Genomic DNA, 18,188 nt, shown 5'->3' on the forward strand with positions numbered 1-18,188 from the left:
TTGAGAAGGAATCCCACTGGATCTTGAAGGTTGATTGGTAGAATTTGGTGATGAATCTAACCAGGAGACGAGAGCTTGTAAAATGGCAGTCATACCATTTAAAGTAGAGTTCAGCTACGTCTGCATGTCTTGTTGCCCTTGTGCAAGAGAACGGAGCATCTTGTCATTTGATGAGGAATTGGAGTAAGTGATTTGAGGAACCTGCTGTTGGTTTTGCTGGGGTCCTTGGGGCTATCTTAGGTGAGGTGCTCTGTAAGGTTGGTTCTGATTCTGCTGTCTGTTGTTATTATTGTTATTCCACCTCTAGTTTCCATTGTTGTCTCTGCCTCCTCTGTTATAGTTGTCCCTCCAACCTTGGTTGGAATTGTCTTGCCATCCTAGGTTATAGTTTCCACCTTGGTTGTAGTTGCCACCTTGTTGATTGTATCCTTGATTTGGGCGGTCATAGAAGTTATGAGTGGCTGCCACAGTGTTGTCTTCCTGTTGGAGTTGCGGACATTCATTAGTACAATGACTATAATCAGCACAAATCCCGTATACTCTATGTGGAACCAACTGTTGGCTTTGCTGTGGTGGGGAAGGCTGAGCTTTATGTGTTTGTTGTTGGTTTAACTGCATCTGCTTCAGTAGGTTGGTCATTTCACATATGCTTTGGGTAAGAGCAGTAGTTTCAATGCTAGAGGAAACCTCTACAATAGCTTTTGAGTGGCTACGCCTCTGCCTGTGATTCCTAGTGGACTCAGCTAAGTTACTGATCAGTTGCCATGCTTCATCTACGGTCCTGTACTTTTTCAGAGAACCATTACTAGCACCATCCAGTGTTGTCTTATCCTGGGGGTTTATGCCTTGAATGAAGTAGCTGATCAGTACTAGTCTATCAATCATGTGATGGGGGCACGCATCCAGGAGATTGTTGAAGCGCTCCCAGTATTCATAGAGAGTCTCAGATTCGCCCTGAACAATCATTGAAATCTCTTTCCTCAATCTGTCAGTAACTTCAGCTGGAAAGTATTTTTCCAAAAATTCTCTTCTAAGCCATGACAGTTGCTTCAGGTTGGGTGTAGTACCATTCCCTCATTTTTCCCTCAAGAGAAAACGGGAAAGCGGTTAACAGAATAGAAGTTTCATCTGCACCATGACGCCTAACAGTAGAACAAGCTGTCTGGAAATTCCTAAGGTGCTTAATAGGCTCTTGAGCAGGTAAGCCATGAAACTTGGGCATCAAGTTGATTAGTGCAGTCTTCAGTTTTAAATCTGCAGCCAGATTTGGATGACGTACTTGATACAGTTGCAGTGTAAAATCTGGGGCTCCTGCCTCCAGGAGAGTAATCCTCCTAGGTGCTGCCATGTTACCTGCACGTGAATCAACTGAATCAGTAGTAAATGAGCTTGTCTCGCTCTCAGATGGCAGTTCAGATTCGCCCTAAGATGAGATTGCTGAATCGATAACAATCATTTCACCACCCTCAGAGGCTAACCGACGTCGAGCTCGCCTAATGCGTGAAAGAGTTCTTTCATTTTCAGAATCAAAAGCGGCTAAGCTCGGATCAGGCAATGAACGCGTCATTCAATGAGAAAGACATATAGCTCATGGTAACAAAATAAAAATAAAATATGCGAATAAAATAAAATATGTACACTAATTAATAATCTAGCACACTATTGCAACTCCCCGGCAACGGCGCCAAAAATTGATGGTGGCGGAAATCAACCAGTTAAGAAATTTAATAAACAAAATGCGTTGCAAGTACAGTTCTTAACCAGCTAAGATCCGCCTTCTCAATTTAAAAGGGGTTGTCACAAAAATTAAAATTAAAAATACTGGGAGTATGAGTCCCAGGTCGTCTTCCAATAAGTTGCAGGAAAGAATGCTAATTTATCAATTAGAAATTTTCCAGAAGGTTTGAATTGGATAATAAGTATTTAAAATAATTACAAATTGAAGCAATAAAACTAAGAATTATTATTAATATAAAAAGCCTTGACTAGGGAGTTGATTAATCGGAAGTTCTATCCTTGTTGGAATCTTCTCAAGTGTAATGTAAAGCGGTTGTTGTTTTCACTTAGTTAACCCTTACTGAGTAAAGGAAAGTCAAGTGATGGACTGATTCTTATTCGCAGATCCTAGTCCTTTCCCTTGGGAAGTTCAAGCGTTAGTAGATATAGAATTAGCCAACAATGTCCAAATTAACTAAGCACTTGAGCATTCCAACTCGAGTGTCACCTCTTAATCAACTCCCATGTCAAGTAGAGAATCTACTCCATTGACATGGAATTAATATTCATAAAAATATAAGAAAACATAATTAAATGGAATAAAATAGAGACTTAAAATTAATTAAACATAAAAGTAACTCTATATATTAATAAATTCAAAATGCAACATACTTATTTGAATAGGGTCAATAATCAACTGAAAAGAGTAAAGGAATAAGGAAACAAACTAAAGTGATGTCTTTACGGAGGTAATGATTCTTCAGCATCCAAAAATCCAAAACAAAAGCATAAACTACTAATGTAAATCTAATCTAGATTTAGATCTAAAACTACCCTTTGCTGTAAGAGACAGAGCTAGGATATGGTTAGACTCACAACCTAAAGAAAGCCTGAACTCTTGGGAAAAGTTGCTCAATGCTTTCTTGGCCAAATTCTTTCCACCTCAAAAGTTGAGCAAGCTTAGAGTGGAAGTCCAAACCTTCAGACAAAAGGAAGGTGAATCCTTCTATGAAGCTTGGGAAAGATACAAGCAACTGATCAGAAGGTGTCTTTTTGACATGCTTTCTTTATTTGAACGCAACCTTTATTCTGGAGTGCTTCTTCTTTTCTTCATTTTCTCACCTAAAATCAACCATACAAGCAATCAAAGTCTCACCAAAATCATAAGAATTTGCATCATTCATAATAATCACTTAATTCTTGTATAAATCTCATGATTTTGTATAAAATAAATGATGTTTGATTGAATTAAAATAATCATGAAATTCCACTCCAACCACTTACTTATTATGCAAGAAAGTGCATAAAACCTAATGAAACAAATGAAAAATGCTTGTGAAACTAGCATAAGATGACTTGTCATCACAACACCAAACTTAAATCTTGCTTGTAAATAATCCTAATCTCAATGAATATGAATGTGTGTGGATGCGTGTTGAGTTTCTGCATATTCCCTAGCTTTAATCTGTGTTTCTGGGCCAAAAACTGGGTTAAAATGCGGCCCGAAATTGCCCCTGGCGTATTCTGTTATTTTTGCAGATCGCGCAGGTCACGCGTACGCGTCATCCATGCGTTCGCGTCATTCAGTATTTTTTCTTGTCACGCGTTCGCATCGTCCACGCGTTCGCGTCATTCGTACAGACCTCAATCCACGCGTTTGCGTCAGGCACGCGTTCGCGTCGCTATGATTTCTTTATTTCGCGCGGTCGGGTGAACCATGCGCTCGCGTCATTGTTCACTGGTCATCTCCTTAGTTTCTTGTGTTCCTTCCATTTTTGCAAGCTTCCTCTCCATTTTCTAAGCCATTCCTGCCCTATGAAACCTGAAACACTTAACACACGGATCACGCCATCGAATGGGATAAAGGAGAATTAAAATACATAATTAAAAGATCTCTAGGAAGAAAGTTTTCAACCATAGAGTAATTTTGGGAAGGAATTGTAATATCATTCTAATCATATGAATAAGTGGGTAAAGACTTGATAAAACCACTCAATTAAACACAATATAAATCATAAAATAATGGTTTATCAGTTGCCCATGTGGCGACTCTCTAACATGCTCCCTCCTTCTTTTAGTGATGGGCTTGTCCTCTTTTACGATAATTCCAGCTGAATTGCATAGGTGACTGGTGCACGGAATTGTGATCCTACTTTTCACAACTCTGGTACAACTAACCAGCAAGTGCACTGGATCATCCAAGTAATAAAACCTTACGCGAGTAAGGATCGATCCCACAGAGATTGCCGGCTTGAAGCAAGCTATGGTCATCCTGTAAATCTTAGTCGGGCGGATTCAATTGGTTATTAATTTTGATAATTGAAAGATAAATAAAACGTAAATTAAAATAAAGATACTTATGTAATTCATTGGTGGGAATTTCAGATAAGCGTTTGGAGATGCTTTGTTGCTTCTGAATCTCTGCTTTCCTATTATCTTCATCCAATCATGCGTGCTCCCATCCATGGCAAGCTGTATGTTGGTGGATCACCATTGTCAATGGCTACCATCCGTCCTCTCAGTGAAAATAGTCCAGGTACGATTTCTGTACGGCTAATTAACTGTTGGATCTCTCGTCTCGGACGAAAAATACCAGGCACAGCTACCGCACGGCTAATCATCTGTCGGTTCTCACTTGTGTCGGAATAGCATCTCTCTATCCTTTTGCACACTGTCACTGTGCACAACATTCGTGATTTTGAAGCTCGTCACAGTCATCCCGTCCCAAATCCTACTCGGAATACCACAGACAAGGTTTAGACTTTTCGGATCTCAGAAATACTGCCAATTGGTTCTAGCCTCTACCACGAAGGTTCTAATCCCACGGATTCGAATGCTCTGTTGTCAGGAGAGGCAAGTCAAATCCGTGGATCAGAGACCCAAGAGACTATACTCCGGCTGTCATCCAATGACTACGTTGAACATCATGTAGACCGCTTGTAGTTGTCAGGCACGCGGATCTTGGCTAAGCGAGTAACGAAGATAGTGGGTGATTATCACGAGTCACCCCTTCATTCTGACTTAACTGAATTAAGTATGAGAGTATATCTTGGAGAAGAAGTAAGCGTGAATTGAAAGAGAAACAATAGCACTTGCATTAATTCTTGAAGAACAGCAGAGCTCCGCACCTTAATCTATGAGGTGTAGAAACTCCACCGTTCGAAAATACATAAGAGAAAATGTCTTGGCATGGTCGTGTGGCCAACCTCCAAATGTGAAAAATGGCATAAGATATCAATTACAATAGTAAAAAGTGCTATTTATACTAAACTAGTTACTAAGGATTACAGAAAATAAGTAACTAAGTGCAGATAGTGCAGAAATCTACTTCCGGGACCCACTTGGTGTGTGCTTGGGCTGAGCATTGAGCTTTACACGTGCATAGGCCTTTTCTAGAAATAAACGCCATCTTGGATGCTAGTTTGGGCGTTTAACTCCAGTTTTGGTGCCAGTTCCGGCGTTTTATGCCAAAAAAGGGGGTCTCTGGCTGGCGTTGAACGCCAGTTTGGGCCATTAAATCTCTGGAAAAGTATAAACTATTATACATTGCTTGAAAGCCCAAGATGTTAGCTTTCCAGCCCAATTGAGAACGCACCAACTGGACTTTTGTAGCTCCAGAAAAACGCGTTTGAGTGCAGGGAGGTCAGAATCCAACAGCATCTGCAGTCCTTTCTCAGCCTCTGAATCACATTTTTGCTCAGGTCCCTCAATTTCAGCCAGAAAATACCTGAAATTATAGAAAAACACACAAACTCATAGTAAATTCCAGAAATGTGATTTTTGCATAAAAACTAATAAAAATATAATAAAAAGTAACTAAAACATACTAAAAACTACCTAAAAATAATGCCAAAAAGCGTATAAATTATCCGCTCATCAGTGACAAATGAGGTGAGGGAAGTGGAGGCAAGTGCCTTTCCCTTCCTCTTTCTTGAGGTTTCACCAGTCTTTGGTGAAATACTTATGAGTGGTAGAGTCAAAAAGCAAAGCTTTTGCAACACCAAACTTAAGAGTTTTGCTCGTCCTCGAGCAAATATGAACCATAGGGAATGAGAGAGTAGAAGGAGAAGAAGAAAGAGGGAGAGATATATAGTGAGGTAGGTGAGGTAGGTGGAGTTTCTGTGGGACCCACTGGTCCTAGGAGGCTAGGGCAATTGAATTCCCTGCCCTCCATATGGGCGTTGAACGCCCAGCTGCTAGCTTTCCTTCCAGTTGTGGCGTTGAACTCCCAGGAGGGACTCCTTCCTGGCGTTCAACGCTAGATATTCTACTTTCTTGGGCGTTGAACGCCCAGCTGCTACACCATGGCTGGCGTTCAATGCCAGCTTTCCTCCCAGTTGGCCCACTCTGGCCGCTTGTCTGGCATTCAACGCCAGCAAGGTCCTTCCCCCAAGGTGTACTATTTTCATCTCTGAACCTTTTTGTATCTGTACTAACTACTACACATGATCACAAACATTAAAAAGCAAGGAAAATCTCTAAAAATAAACTAAAATAAACTCAAATAAAAATAAAAAAAAGAAATAAGAACAGAAATACTCTACTCATGGTTGGGTTGCCTCCCAACAAGCACTTTTTTTAATGTCATTAGATTGACGGACAACTCTTTTCAAGGAGGAAGATAGTCATAGAGGAATAAATTCTTACTCCTTACTAGGAGCTTCCTTCCTGTGCTCTCATGGATTAGCTTAATATGCTCGAGAGACTGGATCTTGTTCACTGCATGAGGCAGGGTTTGGCTTGCAGTAATATGCTGGTGTACCTTAGTATCATTTCCCTCTTCCATGGTGAATACCATGATGAGATAAATGAACATTACCATTTGCCATGCTAAAAAGCCTTCAGTAGGGATATTTTTGTTTTTTCATCCCCTAGGTTTCTTCCTTTTGGGGCCTTCCTCCTTGGTAGATAGTGTACATCCAACATCAAACTTACATTTGGTCTTATGAGGGGTTGAATTGGTTTCAATCAAGGGAGGAGGCTTGAATGCTAAATTCTGTATGCGAGTACCTCCCTTGTCAGGAGGTAGTGGCGGGTTAACAACCTCGAACACCATCCAGTCCTCATGCAAGGTAATCCTTGTTTCTTGTGCCTCTTGGATTCTCAGCTTCTTCCTCACAGATGAAGGTATCATATTTAAACTTAAGCCAAGATCATACAGGGCTTTGTCAAAAGTGATCTTTCCAGTAGTCCATAAGATTTAAAAGATCTCTAGATCTGGCATCTTCCTTGGCAGCTCATTCTGAATTAGGATACTGTACTTCTCAGTAAGTACCTCTATTTCATCTCCCCTTAGGTCCTTCTTTTCAAAAAGAATGTCTTTTGGACATGCCATATAGGGGGCCTTTTTTCCCAATACCTTTGTAACAGAGATATTGACTTGCAGCTTCTTAAAGGCTGTTGGGAAATGAGCCAACTACTCATCTGCCGGTTCTTTCTGCACACCCAGGAAAGATGGCTCTTGAGGCTCTTTTACCTCTGCAAGGGGGTGCTCTGTGGTAATCACAGGCTATCTCCAAAAATTCTAGTCTCCTGTGTCTCCACTTTTTGAAAGTACTAAAATACTGAAATTTTGGGGATAGAGACCCTAAATTTTAGCCACCAAGGTTCTTTAGAGTGGCTTTTACTGGCCAACACTCTTGTGGCTTTTACTGCTCAATGGCATTCTCATGATCCTTCTGGTTCTTGATTGCCTTCAGTCGCTCAGTAGCAGACTCCTAAGGATTGGCCTCTTTGGTGAAGACTACTGTCTCACCTTCTTCTTTTAAGGTTTCCTTCCTAGAGAGCATCAGGCTTTCTGTGAGGGCCCTATAGGGATGCACCTCCTCAAACAACTCAATAGGAGAAGTATTAACCAGCTCAAGTGTCCACTGGTCGTAGGTGTGAGTGTCTCCTTGAGGGTGGTTACCACTCATAGCACTAGGAGCACTATAACTCTCAGCAAGGGGTGCGGCTACAGTCTCCCTGTCTAGAACTTCTATCCTGACTGGGGTCTGAACATCTGTTGCTAACTTAGCCAATCTCTACGAGGGAGAGAACCTGTTCAGGAATTTGTTAACAACCTTATCCCAGGTGTTCACACTTCCTTTGGGTACAATATACCACCAATCTCTTGCTCGATCTCTCAGAGCAAATGGGAATAGTTTTAGCTTGTGGAATTCAGGGTCTATTCCATTGGTCTCTGCAGTGTCACGAAACTGTAGAAAGTCAGAGATGAATTTACTGGGATCTTCCTATGGATGTCCATGAAATTGGAACTTCTGCAACACTAGGGTGATTAGTTATGGTTGATCTCAAATTTGCTTGCTCTGATAGGGGGTGCATTGATACTTCCTCCACAAAAAGCAGGAGTAAGATCTGTGTCGGGGTCCAGATGTCTCCTGGCCTGTGCATTCCACTTCAGACTCATAGTGACCTTGGTGTTCCTGCATGCATAAATAAGAGACAGAGAAAAATGGGAGTCTCTATGTCAGAGTATAGAGAACTCTCTATGAGATATGAAGAAGAAAGAAGAATGAAGATGGAGGAATGAGATGAAGAATTCGAATAAAGAGGGAAGAAGAATTCGAAAATTAGAGGTACAAAAAAGAAACTAGAATTAAAATATTTTTGTTCTTATTTTATTTATTAATTAAATTCGACAAACAAGAGGGAAAATAAAAGCTAATTAACTAAAAAGATTTAAAAATTTAGAAGAAAGTATTCGAAAAAGAGGAGAAAGGAATTAATTAGGAAGTTTTGAAAAAGAAGAAAGAAAAATCTAGTAACTAATTAAGAAGGTTTGAAAATAAGATAAAAGATTAGAAAATATTTGATTTTAAATTTTTTTTTTGAAAAAGTCAACAAGATAAGATAAGAATTGAAAAGATTTGAAAAATATTTTGAAATTAAAATTTAAAAGAAGATAAGATAGAAAAGGTTTTGAATTGAAAAGAAGATAAGTTAAGTAAGAAAGATAAGATAAGGAAGTTAAGAAAAGATAAGTTTTAAATCAAAAAGATTTGAAATCAAAATCAAAATGTTAGTTTCTAATTTAAAAATATTTGAAATTTAAATTTTAAAAGAAAGATAAGATAAGAAAGAATCAAATTTTAAAAGAAAAGATTTGAAAAGAAGTTGAAGAAGATAAGATTTGAAATTTGATTTTTGAAAAAGACTTGATTTTGAAATTTTAAATTTTAAAATTGAATTTTAAAATTTGAATTTGAAATAAGATAAGATAAGATTTTAAAAATTGAATTTTAAATTTTAAATTTTGAATTTGAAATATGATAAGATAATGATTTGAAAAAGATAAGAATTGAAATTTGATTTTTTTTTTTTGTAAGGATTTGATTTTAAGATAAGATAAGATAATAATTTAAAATTAAAATCTAAAATTTTATTTGAAATTTTCGAAAATTATTTGAAATAAAGATAGAAAAGATATATTTTTTTATTTTTTGAATTAATGAAGAAAGAGAAAAACAACCAAAAGACACCAAACTTAAAGTTTTTAGATCAAAGAAGTACAAATTTTCGAAAATTAAGAGAACAAACACCAAATGACACCAAACTTAAAACTTTTAAGATTAAAACAAGAAGAAAAACAAGAACACCTTGAAGATCAAAAAGAACACCAAGAACAAAACTCAAAGGATTCAAAGAAAACAAGAACATGCAAAGGACACCAAACTTAAAAATTTTGAAAACCAAAGACACAATTTTCGAAAAAAATTTGGAAAAAGAAACAAGAAATTCGAAACCCTAACAAGAACAAGAACAAAAGATTCAAACAAAAGATAAAGACTAATAAAGAAAAGAAAAAGTTTTGAAAAAAATTTTGAAAAAGAAAACAAAAAATAGGTAAGACTCAAAGTAAGAAAATCAAAAGAAAATACATAGCCAAAAACAGAAAAGGTTTTGAAAAAATTTTTGAAAAGAAAAATAAAAGATTCAAAACAAAAGTAAAAAGTACCTAATCTAAGCAACAAGATAATCCGTTAGTTTGTTCAAACTCGAACAATCCCCGGCAACGGCGCCAAAAATTTGGTGCACGAATTCCCACACTTCGTACCACTAAACTAGCAAGTACACTGGGTCGTCCAAGTAATACCTGAGGTGAGTCAGGGTCGATCCCACAAGGATTGTGGTTTGAAGCAAGCTATGGTTATCTTGTAGATCTTAGTCAGGCAGATAGAAGAGTTGTTTGTTTTTTTAATTTGCATAATAAAGTATCGTTTTTGTCCCCAACCTTTGGGGTAAGTCCTATTTGTGTCCCTAACGTTTAAATCGTCCTATTTGTATCCTTAACATTTATAAAAGTGATTCAATGTTATCCTACTATCAATTATACTAACAAGTCAGATTATATTTTTCAAGTATTCTCACTTGGATGTATTCATTCTCAATTAGGTCTCACTTGGATGTGTTCGATTTTAATATTATACCCACCATTTGTGTTTAGATTCAATTATGTCCCTAGAAAAGTGAATTATGTAAATATTGTAGGAATTAGTTTCAACTTTTGATGAGCTATTTTTCGGTGTGGATCTTCAATTCTATCCCACACATTTGTATTCTAACTTCAAGAAGAGATTTTTAAAACTCAAACTAAAGCGCTCATGATGTGTAATTGACCGCAGGATAACATTGAATCACTTTTACAAACGTTAGGGATACAAATAGGACGATTTAAACGTTAGGGACACAAATAGGATTTACCCGAAATATTGGGGACAAAAATGATACTTTATTCAAATAAAATAAATAAAAGTTACTAGGTTGATGTGTTTGCAATGATAAGAAGATGGTTAAGGCTTGGAGATGCTTTGTCCTTCTAGATTAATTCCAGTCTTACTGTCTTCCTCAAGTGTGAATGATTTCTTCTATGGCAGGCTGTATGTGATCAACGCCGGTTGACAGGTCGCCAATGCTAGCTCCTCCAGATCTGAACCCCAGGGTTAGTGCGGATCCATTCTGATTGAGGGTGAAGCTCTTGCAGTTCATTCTCCTTAGTGATCCTACTCAAAATGCCACAGACAAGGTCGAATCTTCCGGATCAGAGAATGATGCACCTTTGGTTCTAGCCTCTACCATAAAGACTCTAATCTCCCCGTACCTCGGCTGAACTGGTGTCTTGAGAAGTCCCCAACGAAGTCATGGATTAGCTGTCTAAGAGATGTATATTTAAGCTAGTGGTTCATCATTGTCCGATGAAAGACTCACTCTGAACCCATGTATAATGAGATAACCTTGTGCCGGTTCAACGCATTCATAATAATGAAGAACGAAGATACATCTTAGAATAGAGAATCAGACACGAATTGAAATAGAACAGTAGTACTTTATTATTCCATAAAAAACTCAGCAGAGCTCCACCCCTCAACTTAGGAGGTTTAGAAACTCATACTGACAGAAAATACAATGATAAACGTGTAAAGTGGTGGATGATCCTTAACAAAGAGTGATCTTCTACTTTAAACTAATGACTAAGGATTATATAAAAAGGGTAAAACAGTCTTTTTATGCTAAAATTCACTTCTGGGGCCCACTTGGTGAGTGTTTGGGCTGAGCTTGATTGAGATCCATGTGCTACGAGACTCCTTGGGTGTTGAACGCCTGCTTGGGGGGTCCTTCTTGGGCGTTTGAATGCTGGCTACACCCTTGTGGGCGCTGGATGCCTGGACGGGGGTAGATGGCTGGTGTTGAACACTAGTTTTGGGCCTTCTATTCTAAATCAAAGTATGGACTATTATATATTTCTAGAAATCCCTGGATGTTAGCTTTCCATAGCCGTTGAGAACGCTCCATTTGGATATTGGTAGCTCCAGAAAAACCATTTCGAGTTCCGGACAGCATCTGCAATGCTTTCCCTTTGCCTCTGAATCAGACTTTTGCTCCAGCTTCTCAATTTCAACCAGAAAATACCTGAAATTGCATAGAAACACACAAACTCAAAGTAGAATCCAAAAATGTGAATTTTGAACTAAAACCTATGAAAACTTAGTAAAACTTAAATAAAACATACTAAAAACTATATGAAAGTGATGCCAAAAAGCGTATAAAATATCCACTCATCAATGGAGGGGAGACAGGTCGAGGTCGGGAGCAAGAACCCAAACCTGATTCTTTAACACCTCAAACACCTCCTCTGTCCCTTCGGCAACCGACTCCTCTAAATCTATATAACTCTCCCTGAGCTGCTCCATTTGCCTCCTCAGGTCCAGATTCTCCCTAAAGACCCTAGCATGATTCTCTTGACCTTTCTTCAATAACCCCTCAGCCAAAGCACAAGAAGCAGCAGACTCCCTCTCCCTATCCCGAGTTTTGAAGAGCTCGGCCTCCAAACTTAATTTCTCCTCTTCCAACCACTTCTCAGCCTCCCTAAGAGTGGCCACCTTGGCTTGAACGGCCTCCAAAGAATGTTGTGTATTCAGAAGAACCTTCTCAAACTCTTTAAGGAGGGTGGAGCATACTCCAGCCATTCGGATCCCCCCTCGGATTAAGAATTTAAGATGATTTTTGATAAAAGCATCATCCATAGCAATAAAACTATGGGGAAGAATGTGCCTCTCACAAAATTTCACCTCATCAAATCCAGTATCATCGATACTAAGGACGCTAGATTCTGAAGTCTTCCTCTTTTTAGAGGTTGGCTCCGAGAAGGGAGGGACTGGAGGAGTAAGAACTAAAGAAGGAGGTGGAAGATGAGGAGGAATAGAAGGGTTTACCGACTTGTTTTGAGAAGAGGACGTCCCTGAATCAGACTTGGTTGGAGAGGAGGTATCCGACTTGCTACTCTCCTAAAGTTGAGTTGCTTGGGCGTGGGCATTCCTCTTAGCCTCTTGCACTTTTTGGTATGCCTTGGAACCGCTTTTCATTTTTTCTACAAATAGAACAAAAAGACATCAACAAACAAGTCAGGAAAATAAGTAATCATCTACAAAATAATAAAACAAGGCAGGCTACCTAGCTCGGTACGGACATAGCTCGGGCTCCCGAGAAGAAATTTTTTGGTGTCAAGGTTTGGAGCCCGTCCCCAAGCCTCTCAGAAGAATTCGACTTCATCCAAATCCACTAAATTATATTTTTCAACAGAGGCTGCTGATGAGTATTTTGGTAGGAAAATAAATTTCTCCCAAAACACATAAATCTAACCGGCAAGTGTACCGGGTCGTATCAAGTAATAAAAACTCACGGGAGTGAGGTCGATCCCACAGGGATTGAAGGATTGAGCAATTTTAGTTTAGTGGTTGATTTAGTCAAGCGAATCGAGTGTTGGTTGGGGGATTTGTGATTTGCATAATGTAAATTGCATGAAAGTAAAGAGTGCAGGAAATTAAATTGCTGAATCTTAAGGAACAAGAAATTAAATGGCAGAAACTTAGAGTGCAAGAAATGTAAATTGCGGAATCTTAAAGTGCAAGAAATGTAAATTGCTTGAAATGTAAAGGGGATTGGGACGTGGGTTGCAGAAATTAAACAAGGAAAAGTTGAATTGCATTAAACAGAAGAGGGAAAGGGAATTGGGATTGAACCGGATATGAAGCAGAAAAGTAAATGAACATAGAAAGCAGTAAACAGAGAAGTGAAATGGGAAATTCAGATCTCAGGACCCAGAGACTAGAAAACCAAGTCTAGATCTCAATGCCTTCCTAGATCCAACAAGAACAATTGCAAGGAAATTGTAAATTTCTAGGAAAATAGATGAAGAGCAATTAACCGGAAATGAAATTCAATTAGCAGTAAAGAAACAGAGATCCAAGATTGAGATTGAAACAGAATTTCTTCAATTCCCCAATCCAAGATCCAAGACAAGTGTAAATGAAATTGAAAGCAATGAAAACAAAGAAATTAAAGTTCACTCAATAACAAAAGCTCTCCGAAAACTATTATGAAAACTCCAAAAGGAAAGCTCCCAAAGAACTTGAATTCTATCCTATTTATACACTTTCTTCCAATGATCTTCAAGCCTTGAGTTGGGCCTTTGCTCTTGGTGGAATTGGGTTGAAAGAGGCCTTGGTTGATTGCTCTTGAAGTTTGAAGAAGAACCAAAGTGAACCAATTGAACCGGGTTTGAGTTTTGCAAAAGTTGGACCAAAAGTTGGAGCTAAAGTTAGGGGTCTAACTTTGGCTCCAACTTTTCATAGCAGCCCACAAAACTTGCTGGTATGAACGTTGGTGCCAACGTTAGGGGTCTAACTTTGACCCTAACGTTGGCCTTGCCTTGTGTGCTAGTGGCGCCAACGTTAGCCACCAAGTTAGGGGGCTAACGTTGGCGCAAACTTTTGCTCCTCTTCCTTGAATTTTCATGTGCCAACGTTAGCCTCCAAGTTAGGGGTCTAACGTTGGAGCAAACTTTTGGTGCCCAGGGGAGAAATTCATGTGCCAACGTTAGCCTCAAAGTTAGGGGGCTAACGTTGGCGCAAACTTTTGAAGCCCAGGGGAGAAATTCTTGTGCCAACGTTAGCCTCAAAGTTAGGGGGCTAACGTTGGCGCAAACTTTTGAAGCCCAGGGGAGAATTTTCAAGTTCCAACGTTAGCCTCCAAGTTAGGGGGCTAACGTTGGGGCTAACTTTTCAACCAAAAGTTTGTGCAAAAGTTTGATGCTAACTTTAGGTCCAGCTTTTTGCTTCCTGGTTCAATTTCACTTATTCCATTGTCCTCTCTTCACTCCTAGCCATTCCTTCTTGCTTCAACCTTTCTCCAAGCTTTCTTCACCTATCATTAATCAACCAAACTCATCAAAGCTATGCTCAAAATCATGAGATATTCATTCTTTCATAATATGCAACAAATGTAGCATAAAACCTCATGAAATGGCATGAATTCATATATGGTTGGTTCAATCAAGGGAAACATGAAAATCTACTCAATTAGCTTGCTTGTAGCTCAAGAAAGTGCATAATTCTAATGAAAACAAGAGAAAAAGACTAGCTAAAATAGGCTAGGATGACTTGTCATCACAACACCAAACTTAAAGCTTGCTTGTCCTCAAGCAAGAAATGAATTATGCCCAGAGATTCTTTCAATTAAGATAGATTGAGGAACACTTGTAAAGTACAGTGAGTGAAGTGATCAAGTAACAGTGGGGTGAACTCTAAATCATATGTTTATGCAAGGGCTTCAGTGCTCACTAGTCCTTACATATTGGGAGTCGTAGGTCTTAGGATTTTCATCCAAATGGTATCATGGAGATCTCTTTATATGTAATCACCTTGAAGCAGCTTATAGTTTCTGTGCTCTGGCCTCGACTCTAAGTATCATGTCTCAAGGCGGCTCTTTAGATAAGCTTTCAATCAATACTCCTAAACCAGTTGGTTTTAAGGTATTAGGTGTTAAAGCACCCCTAAGGATTTACTTGCTCAAGCCTCTTTCCTTGACACACTTCAACCACAAGCATTTACTAGGCTAACAACTCTTTGAGTTTTGTTTCTTCTTTCTTTTTCTGCCTAGTAATTGATGCTCAGAGCCTTGGGCCATGTTCTTTTTGTTTTTTTTTTATTTTCTTTCTTTTCTTTTGTTTTGTTTGCTGCTTCTTGGATCAAAAGATTTTTGAGAATCTCCACAATACTTCTTTGAACTTCATGTCCCGCCTATGAGCTCCCATGCAAGTTTTCACAAGCATGCAACCTCAATACATAATCATACAACTAGAACCACCACTTCTCCTAATCTTTTGCTTGCCTCAAAATTGTTTAATTCCTCAATCCTTCTTTTCAAAGAACTTTCATGTGATGCATTTCTTGAAAATTGAGTGCAAACAAGTTTTGAAGATAAGAATGTTGTGAATGATCAGGCATCTTGCTTATTGAATTATAAAGGAAAACCATGCTATGCATGCAGGCAGGGGTATATAAAAAAACTATACTATGCAGACAGGCAGCAACTTGCAATAGCAGCAATATTTGATGTAAACAGTCACTTAACAATACAACCTGTTGGAGTTCACTTGCTTTCCTTCTCATCACCATTGCTGACCTTTATGTTCATCTTTTGTTTCTTTGGTTGATGATTCTTAATCCCTCCAAAGGCTTGTATGATGCTCTGCAATGATATTGGAAGTTGCTTGTTCCCCAAGCACTTAGAAACAATGGTTAGCATGCAGGATTTATTTGTGGGCCTTTGTACTTACTTTGGTGTGAGAACACCAAATTTAGTACCTTGCCAATGGTTCTTGTGCATCAGATTAACCATGTGTAAAACTCTTTTTCTTTTTCAAAAATGACAAAACTGAAAACTAGGAAACAGCAGAATAGTTAACTAGTTCATCCATTATGCTTGAAGCCAGCATTATGCAGAAAATGAGAATGTGTTTTATGATGGGATTTTGGTGAAACACCAAACTTAGAATCCTTCATTCTCCCTTATATTGTTTTGGTGTGCAACACCAAACTTAGCTTCTTGCAATGTAGATAAACTAATTAACCTTTTTATTAAAATAGTTATGAAAGGAAAACTACCTCAGGTTGGGTTGCCTCCCAAGAAGCGCTCTTTTATTGTCACTAGCTTGACATCCTCTGTGCTTGCTTATTTCAGATTCTGAGCTTTCTTCTCCTTGTCCCATTGTCCATCTAAGTGAGGCTTTGCTTCCTTCTTACTTGTTTCTGTGGGGTTTTTGGCTAATTGTTCTATTTGCTTCCCAATTCCCCCGAGTAGGTCCTCATAGTGTTTGTTCATCCTCTTTAGATGTGTCATCATTCTCTCTACTCCACTTTCTAGATTGGAGATCCTTTGAAAATTCTGTGAGATTGTGTGGTGATGTTGTTGCAAATTTGGGATTGTGTCACTGGGCAGTGAGCTTGAAGGTCTCTCAATAGAAATTTGCTTGGAGAGCTGCCCAATCTGCCTCTCCAGGATCTTCAATGAGGCTTCATGGTTTTTGTTTGTTATTTCTTGGTGTTTCATCATTTTTTCTATCAAGGTCTCCAAGTTGGTGAGTCTTTGAGGTTCAGGTGGTGCTTGTGGAGGGTTGTGAGATGTGGGTGGTGGGTGGCAGGCATTTTGGTTAGTGAGTTGGTTGTTGGAGTTGAAGTTCCTTGGTTCCTGATGTTGAGGTTCTCTCATTCTGAAATAAGAGTGTGGCTTCCATGGTGGAAATTGTTCATTCACTGTGGTGGAGTGGAGAAAATCAATTTGTCTGGCCATTGACTCCAATTGTTGCTGAGTTTGCTGATGTAGCTGTTTGCTTTGATTCATGACTGCCTTCACTCCTTCAAAATTCATTGTATCTTCCTCCAAAGTTGCATTCTGTGGTGTCTCAAATGAGTGTTGGTTGTTGGTTCTCTTGTCGTTGAACCTTGCAGTTCCTTGACTAGTTGCTGTTGCTCTGAGTAAATCATTTGAGGAGTGATCTACTGCTCTTCTCATTTCTGGGGTTAATCCTTCATAAAATGCTTGGAAAGCCACTTTGTCATTTGCTTTCTTGTATTTTTCCCATGCTTTGAGCAATGGTTCTTCCTCTCCTTGAATGAATGGATGTGTTTCCTCTTTCATCTTGATGTTTTGTCGGGATGTAGAGAATTTGGCTAGAAATTTGGCAACCAGACCATCCCAACTAGTGATACTTCCTTGGGGAAGAGTTTCAAGCCATTGTGCTGCCTCATCCTTTAGTGAGAAAGGGAATAGCAAGAGCTTGTAGACATCATGATTGACAACATCGCAGATCCTCAGAAAAATAGATAGATGTTGTTCAGAATCTTCCAAGGGATTTCCACCATAAGAACAATTGTTCTCTATTAGTGTAATGAGTTGCGGCTTCATGTTGGGATGTTCTTCTTTCCTGTGACATATGAATCAATCAATAGAAAACATAGTGATTCTCTTGAAAATTGAGTGTAGCCGGTTGAGACAAAACTTTAAACAGTTAGTGGGTTAGTCAAAATTAGAGAAAAATAAAGAAAAAGTGCTTGATCTAGATTACCACCTCACTTAATCATTGTCAATCTAATCAATCCCCGGCAACGGCGCCAAAAACTTGATGAGTATTTTGGTAGGAAAATAAATTTCTCCCAAAACACATAAATCTAACCGGCAAGTGTACCGGGTCGTATCAAGTAATAAAAACTCACGGGAGTGAGGTCGATCCCACAGGGATTGAAGGATTGAGCAATTTTAGTTTAGTGGTTGATTTAGTCAAGCGAATCGAGTGTTGGTTGGGGGATTTGTGATTTGCAGAATGTAAATTGCATGAAAGTAAAGAGTGCAGGAAATTAAATTGCTGAATCTTAAGGAACAAGAAATTAAATGGCAGAAACTTAGAGTGCAAGAAATGTAAATTGCGGAATCTTAAAGTGCAAGAAATGTAAATTGCTTGAAATGTAAAGGGGATTGGGACGTGGGTTGCAGAAATTAAACAAGGAAAAGTTGAATTGCATTAAACAGAAGAGGGAAAGGGAATTGGGATTGAACCGGATATGAAGCAGAAAAGTAAATGAACATAGAAAGCAGTAAACAGAGAAGTGAAATGGGAAATTCAGATCTCAGGACCC

Source organism: Arachis hypogaea, chromosome 16 (assembly GCF_003086295.3).
Source record: "Arachis hypogaea cultivar Tifrunner chromosome 16, arahy.Tifrunner.gnm2.J5K5, whole genome shotgun sequence".
Classification (NCBI taxonomy): Eukaryota; Viridiplantae; Streptophyta; class Magnoliopsida; order Fabales; family Fabaceae; genus Arachis; species Arachis hypogaea.